The sequence below is a fragment of the Echinops telfairi genome, unplaced genomic scaffold (genome assembly GCF_000313985.2).
Source record: "Echinops telfairi isolate 266 unplaced genomic scaffold, ASM31398v2 ScPeMD7_3533;HRSCAF=4204_0, whole genome shotgun sequence".
NCBI classification, from domain to species: domain Eukaryota; kingdom Metazoa; phylum Chordata; class Mammalia; order Afrosoricida; family Tenrecidae; genus Echinops; species Echinops telfairi.
Genome location: NW_022107431.1, coordinates 91,522,330 through 91,529,348, shown reverse-complemented (window position 1 = coordinate 91,529,348; position 7,019 = coordinate 91,522,330). Strand labels below are relative to the sequence as shown.

The 7,019-nt window shown below is 39.3% G+C and overlaps 1 pseudogene; it reads left to right on the top strand.

The window, feature by feature from the left end:
- The first annotated feature begins 2,941 nt into the window (after nt 1–2,941).
- Nucleotides 2,942–3,300, top strand: LOC105978418 (annotated as a pseudogene).
- The last annotated feature ends 3,719 nt before the right edge of the window (nt 3,301–7,019 follow it).

Sequence of the window (7,019 nt, the reverse complement as noted above, 5' to 3'; positions counted from 1 at the left end):
TATGAAGTAAGATGGAAACAAGGCAGGAAGTTCACATTGGCACACTTCATATGCCTATGGACAAAGCATTTGCCTGAATAAATTTCTGTAAATGGTCATTACTCTTCAAAGATTTATTGTATATTTGAAACTCGTAAACTTACTCTGATTTGAGCTCACTGTGTATTGTGATGGAAGGACAGTGGATCTAATAAAAGATGTTCAACTACTTTTCTGGGTTTGATAGAGTCCTTATAACATTGTTAACACATTTTACTGCTCACATCCCTTATGGTTTTTAATAGTAATTATATAAACTTATAATCTTGTTATTTTTCATTGCATACCACACACGAATTACAATATGATACATGGCCATAAATATGAATTGTTCAATATTATAAGCATAAACTGTTGCTTTGAGATGGACTGAAAAACCTGTGTGCTTGCATCAGAATTTTCAAGAGTTTGGGGTAGTTAAGAAGCAATGATAGGAGCTTTTGTAAATTATCATAACTCCAGCACTTTTTATTAGTGTATCGTGTCTCATATTCCTAACCTTTTTCTGATAACCAGTATGCCCTCTGTTTACAGTGTATTAAGATGGAATGGCACAGGATCTAAAACCCAGTTGATCCACCTTTACATCTATCTCCACCCCTTAAAAACAAAGTAACCTGGGAATTGGACCCTCAGTTCTATTGTCTATAAAACAGATTTTGTAATATTTAACTGTAATAAATGTTTAAGAATTAAACCAGAAAATAACTTTAACCCCTCTGTATGTAGGTAATTTTTCCATAAATGTTATTTCCCTTCAGACCTATCCTCCAACCTAAAAATAGCACAACAAAATGTGAGACCATCATTATTGTATACTAATTTGAGTGATATAAAACTTAAGAATGCAAAATTGGTTTTTAAAGTAAACATACTCAGACAGTTTCTAGATCATAGAGGCATCCATTCGTTTCTGTCTTTAAGTCAAATCTGTACATAAGTCAGAATATTATGTATGGTTTGTATCCAATGTCAATTAGTAAAATGTTTGTCTTAGTATGTTAGTATGTTTATGCATAAAAATCATTAAAGAGACACTTCTACATATCTAACATAATAATACAGGCATAATAATGTTTTGATGCATACCACAAAATAGAATGCATTTGTTATTATAAACCATTGTATGCACCTTGAATTTTTAATGTAATAAACTTTATTGGGATAGGCTCATAAATACATGTTACATGTAAGTTAACCCAGGGAGTACCTATTCGTGGAAGGAGAAGAAATATGTAAAGTATTATTAAATTTTAAATATTTGGAAATAAATCCAAATAAAATATTAGACTCTTTGATCACTTCCTCACATGACACTAATGCCACCCTCTTGCTTGCCAAACGTGAAGAAGACTTGAAGCACTGACAAAAATCAAAGGCTACAACCTTCAATATGGATTACACCTCAACAGAAAGAAACCGAAATCCTCCCAACTGGTCTAAGAGTCACCAATACTATAAACGGAGAAAAGCACCAAGTGGTCATGGGCTCTCTTTCACTTGCACCCATAACCAATTCCAGGAAAGCAGCAATCAAGAAAGCAAATGCCGTCTTACACTGGGTCACTGGGCTGCAAAGGGCTCCGTTGCTAACATTAGATTAGACCAAAAGTTCATGACTTCCTTTTACCCAGCAAGGGGAAGCACGCGCTATTGTGAATGCAGGCTCCTATGCGACGGTGGCTGGAACAGGAGAACTAGATTGAGACATCAAAACAAAAAGTTCATCCAAGTCCCACCAGGCCACATAGAAGCCCTAAAAGCAATGGCGTGTTTCTAGACATTTTTAATTAGTTACCAAATGGTATTGAGTCTTGTCTGCACTCACTAATGCAGATTTAAATAATCATTATAATTATCATCTATCAGCAAATGCTTTCTGAAATGTTTATCAAATGTTAGTAACCCCTATCAAAATACGTTATTTTTTGCTATTCAAAGAATTATGTACCTTGAAGAGAGAGCAGAAAGAAACAATGATTTTCTTCTTTGATTATTAGTACTCTTAGCTAAGTATTCTTATTAATTTGGCGCCCCTCTTTCATGTCTTTTCCCAAAAGACCACAGAAGCAGAGACCAAAACAGATAGTGCACAGCCACCACCCCCCACCCCCCACCCACCCCCGTGGATAACGTCTGGGTTCTTCAATGTATTTTCTAACAGCAGCCATCTTCTCAGCAAAGAAAAGAAGTCCGATCAGAAGAGGGCCCTCATAATGATAATAAACACGTCTGTACAGATTCATTATCAAAAAGATTGTGAAAGAGCCCCCAAAATCTATATGCATAGCACGTGAGGGACTTATATTCAGAGTGCAGGCCTAACTCCATCTTATTGTTTACTGATAAGTCCAGACAATTCTCCAAAATCATATGATCAGCCTTGTTCTAGAAAAGTCAGACTAAAATTGCAACACTTGCCAAACTTAAATACCAGCCAATCAAATGTAAAAAAGGAATCTATTTTAAAATACTGTCTATTTTCCAGTAATTGCTTAGCATATTGCCAACCCAGATAAGCCACATTTATATTTTGCACTAAGTCCTTCCATTCCCTCACTTCAAGATGCCCCACCTGCCACTTCCCTAAATCACTGAGCACCAATCCAAACACTGCGTCCGGAGTTCCAGATTTCAGAGCTACATGTTTCCTTGGTTCCAACTGTCTTGTACCATCCATCAAACTCTTTGCTTTAATTTTTAACAGTGCGTGTTTTTTTACACTTTGACAAGTTAAACACAACAGTCCCATAGCCGATTGCAACAACAGTCAAATTACCTTGTTTTCCTCTTTGAGGAAGACGCCCCTAGTCCCACCGTGCTCCGTCCCCTGCTCCCATTCCTGACTCACCACTGTTCGCTCTCTTCCAGGAACAAGTTGGTCAGGAAGCGCCCCGCCGCCATGGCATTGAAGGACGCTGGAAAGACACCTGTGGAACCAGAGGTAGCCATTCACCGGATTAGAATTACTCTAATCAGCCGCAAGGAGAAACCCTTGGAGAACGTGTGTGCTGACTTGATCAGAGGGGCTAAGGAGAAGAACCTGAAAGTGAAGGGACCAGTTAGGATGCCTCCCAAAACGCTGAGAATCACGACCAGGAAAACTCCCTGTGGGGAGGTTCTGAGACCCGGGACCGATTCCAGATGAGAATCCACAAGCGTCTCATTGATTTGCATAGTCCTTCTGAGATAGTGAAGCAGATCACTGCCATCAGTATTGAGCCTGGAGGAGAGGTTGACGTCACCATTGCAGATGCTTAAAGCAACTATTTTAATAAATTGATTTATCTGTTGGTTAAAAAAAAAAAGTTTACCTTGTTTTCACAAATTTTGCAAAAAAGTTGCCAATATGAACACATGCGAGAATTCCTCCTAGAGTTAGTTCCTGAGTGGTAAGAAGAGTCAATATGTCTGAGTGCTCACCAAAATGTTAGAATTTCAAGTGCATCCAGGACTGGTTGGAGGGAAAGCCTGTCGATTACTTCAGAAAGACGAGCCTTTGAAACCGCTATGGAATACATTCTACACAGTGGAGGCCACTGAGTCTGAGTTCACTCTAAGACAACTGGTTAGGGCCCTTCCTAGGTTCCAGTAACTGACTCATGTAAGAGAGGTGCGCTGGAGTTTAGATTTCATTAGCTATGTCATATACTAGCCTTCATGGCTCCTCTTTTTTCATTTTTCCACTTAAACTTTGACCACTTCATTTTTGTCCTCTCATTGCTTTAATTCTCTACATTCTGAACTTCAGTTCTATCAAAACACTTGATTGCTCTTTGAATGCAATAACATTCAATAGTTTTCCCTCAAGTTTCACCCTCCTTTATCTTATAATAGTTTAGGCTATTGACCACACACTTTGTGAAACTAAGGATTCCTTAGTTTCTGACTTGAGGACTGATGGCAGAGCGGGTTACACTTTGGGCTGCTAACCACAAGGTCAGCAGTTGGACTCCACCAGCCACTCTGCAGGAGAAAGATGAGGCTTTCTCTTCCTGTAAAAATTACAGTAGCAGAATCTCACAGGGTTTCCTATTAGTATTGCTGTGAATCAGAATTGGCTCAGATGGCAGCAAGTTTGTTTTGTTTTGTGTTAGTTTCTGGTTTGCTGTTTACCCTTCAGTCCACTCTGACCATTCTTTCTCCATTTCTGACATTACATGGATCCCCAAAGCCCTCCTTTCTGCCTTCTACACTCATCTTTTTATACAATCCAGAAATAGCACGCAGCTTCCACGGTGCTAACTGTGATCTCTACATGAATGACGTCTAAATTTTTACCTTGACTTTAACATGTTCCAATTTTATTTTTCCATTCTTATGGCGGAAAGTCCTCTTCAGAGTCAAATCACCAACTCAAAATGAAGTAAAATCAAACCCTAACACATTCTCATCCTTCCCAAACTGACTCCATTGTTCTTTCAAAGATATAAATTTTGGCATCGTTTTGTATGAGAACCTCTTTGTCACAGTCTGTATTCCAGGCTGTACCCAAAGCAACTCAGTATAAGCTCTGAAAGTAACTCAGAAGGTTATTTATCTCTTGAATATCCAAATCTTATCCATCCTTCAGTTTAGTTCCAGATTCACATCTTCTGTAAAGCTTTCCAGAATATTCCCGTTAACAATTATTTTAGCCATTTACTTAAATCCCATTAACCCTCCCTTCTCTGAATTGGGCCCTATTTTGGTTTAGATAAGTTAATTATGATTCCTATAAGTTAAACAGTGAGACAAGATTGAGGATACCAACAAAGCTCCAGGCCAGTCAATTTCTCTAAAATCCCTTTTTAAATTCTCTGCTTAGAGTACTAATATACAACCCTTTGATACGAGGGGGTTCCCCCCCCAAAAAAAACAAACTCCACCGGGTGAAGCTTTCTTAGTACTCATTTCTCCCACTAGGTGATCAGCAAACAACTCACTCTGAGTTAGGACATTCAGTGGCATCACCTGGGAAGATACTCTCTGGTCACAGTGAATTTTTTCATCAAAGCAATTTTGTTCAAAACTCATTTTTGTGTGTGTGATAGTCAATTAAATAAGAGAACAGCATGCAGCTGTGAAATTTTGTCTCCTGCTTGGGAAAACATGCCACAGAAATTGTTGTTGTGATGATGAACATACCTTACAAGGACAGAACAGTGCTACGGAAAAACTCAAGTGTACTTGTTTCAAAAAAGGTGAAATGTCTTATTCTGTCAACTTCCCAAATGGAGGAAACTGTCAACAAAATGTGTACACTTGTGCTCAAAGACCAATGATGGACCATTGAAAAGATGGGGAACTTATCTGGATTATCTTCTAGCTCAGTTCAGTGAATTTAATGGTGGATCTTGGAATGAGAAGGGTCATTTTGAAATTTGTGCACTGGGTTCTGACTGATGAGGAAAAAAATGTCAAATGGAAACAAGCCGTGCTTTGAAAGAACATCTCTGAAGCAACCCAGACTTTCCCCCCCAAGATCATTACTGCTAATGAGACATGATGTTATTCTTCTGAACCTGAAACCAAACATCAAACAAGCCAGTAGAAGATGCGATTGTCACCTCACCCCAGAAAAAGCTCCTCAAGTGAAAATCAAAGATCGACGATGTTTATTTGGTTTTTTGAAGGGGGGGGGGGGGGGTCGTGCACTTGGAGTTTGTTCCACCAGGATAGATTGTTATTCAAGCTTTCTATTTAGAGGTTCTGAAAAGATTGAATAACTGTGTGCAACAAAAAAGGCACTGGATTTGTGGCAGATGGGGAACTGGTTTTGCCACCACAACAATGCACCTACTCACACAGCCATTTCAGTGTGCCAGTTTTTTGATAAAAGACAGCATGCCTCTATTGCCCCACACACCTTACTCACCTGACCTCACTCCCTGCAACTTCTTTTTGCTTCTGCAAATCCAGAGGGAAGTGAAAGGACAGTGATTTAATAAAGTAGAAGAGATGAAGAAAAAAACAAGAGAGGTTCTGCTAGCCACCCAAACAGATGAGCTTGAAAAATGTTTCCAAGAATGGAATCACAGATTTGACAAATGGATTAAGTATAATGGAGAGTAGGTTGAAGGTGATAGGGTTGTTTTGTTTAAAAAATTAAATACATAACTTTGAAAAAAAATTCTGTTGGGGGCTGGGTACCACCTCATATTTACAATGGAATACTAGGCATTCCTAAAAAAGAGTGATGAAATCAAATAAGAAGCATGTCATAACATGGATGGACCTAGAAATCATTATGCTTAGTTAGCTAAGATGGTCAATAACAAAAGGACAAATATTGTATGTGACCCCTGCTAAAAGGAGAAACAAAGGCAGTCATCTATTCTTAGGTCATGGAACCTTCTAACCTGGTCTCCTAGGCAACAAGTTGGTGTACCTGCCTAATGCTTATGATCCATATATCACGCCTCTATTTGTACACCTTTAAAACTATTTATTCAGGCAAGGCCTCATCTCAGCTGCAGTCATTTTCTCATTACAGCGGGTGAGGGAGAAGAGCAATCAGTTCCTGCTATGTGGTATTGTTCTACAGTCACCCCAAATAGACACTCCTACAAGGCTCCCAGTTAATTTTAATGGAAATTCAAGCCCAGAGGTTGGGAGAACAACTCTGTCTCAGAGAAGCATATTTCACCTCTATTGGTGGGCAAACTACCATTAGGAAAATACTTTACATTGTGGACATAGATCCCCGGTGGCAGACTGTGCCCTGTATTATGTTCCTTATCAGGCCCCTTTGACTGAGTATCTATCTAACCCTTGGTGGCCCAAGCTGAGTGCTACAGATAACCTGGATTTTAGACTTTGTCCTTTTGAGGTACACAACCTCATTCATGGGGCCACACCAGAAGGACCCAATTTGGGAACCCCATAAAGCAACAGGACTTTACTGTAAGCACACCTGTGGCAAATTAAAGGCGCTGAACTGCTCCATGAGGTCAAGACTGAAATGTCCTTGTGTGACCAGAAGCAGATGGCTGCCGTCC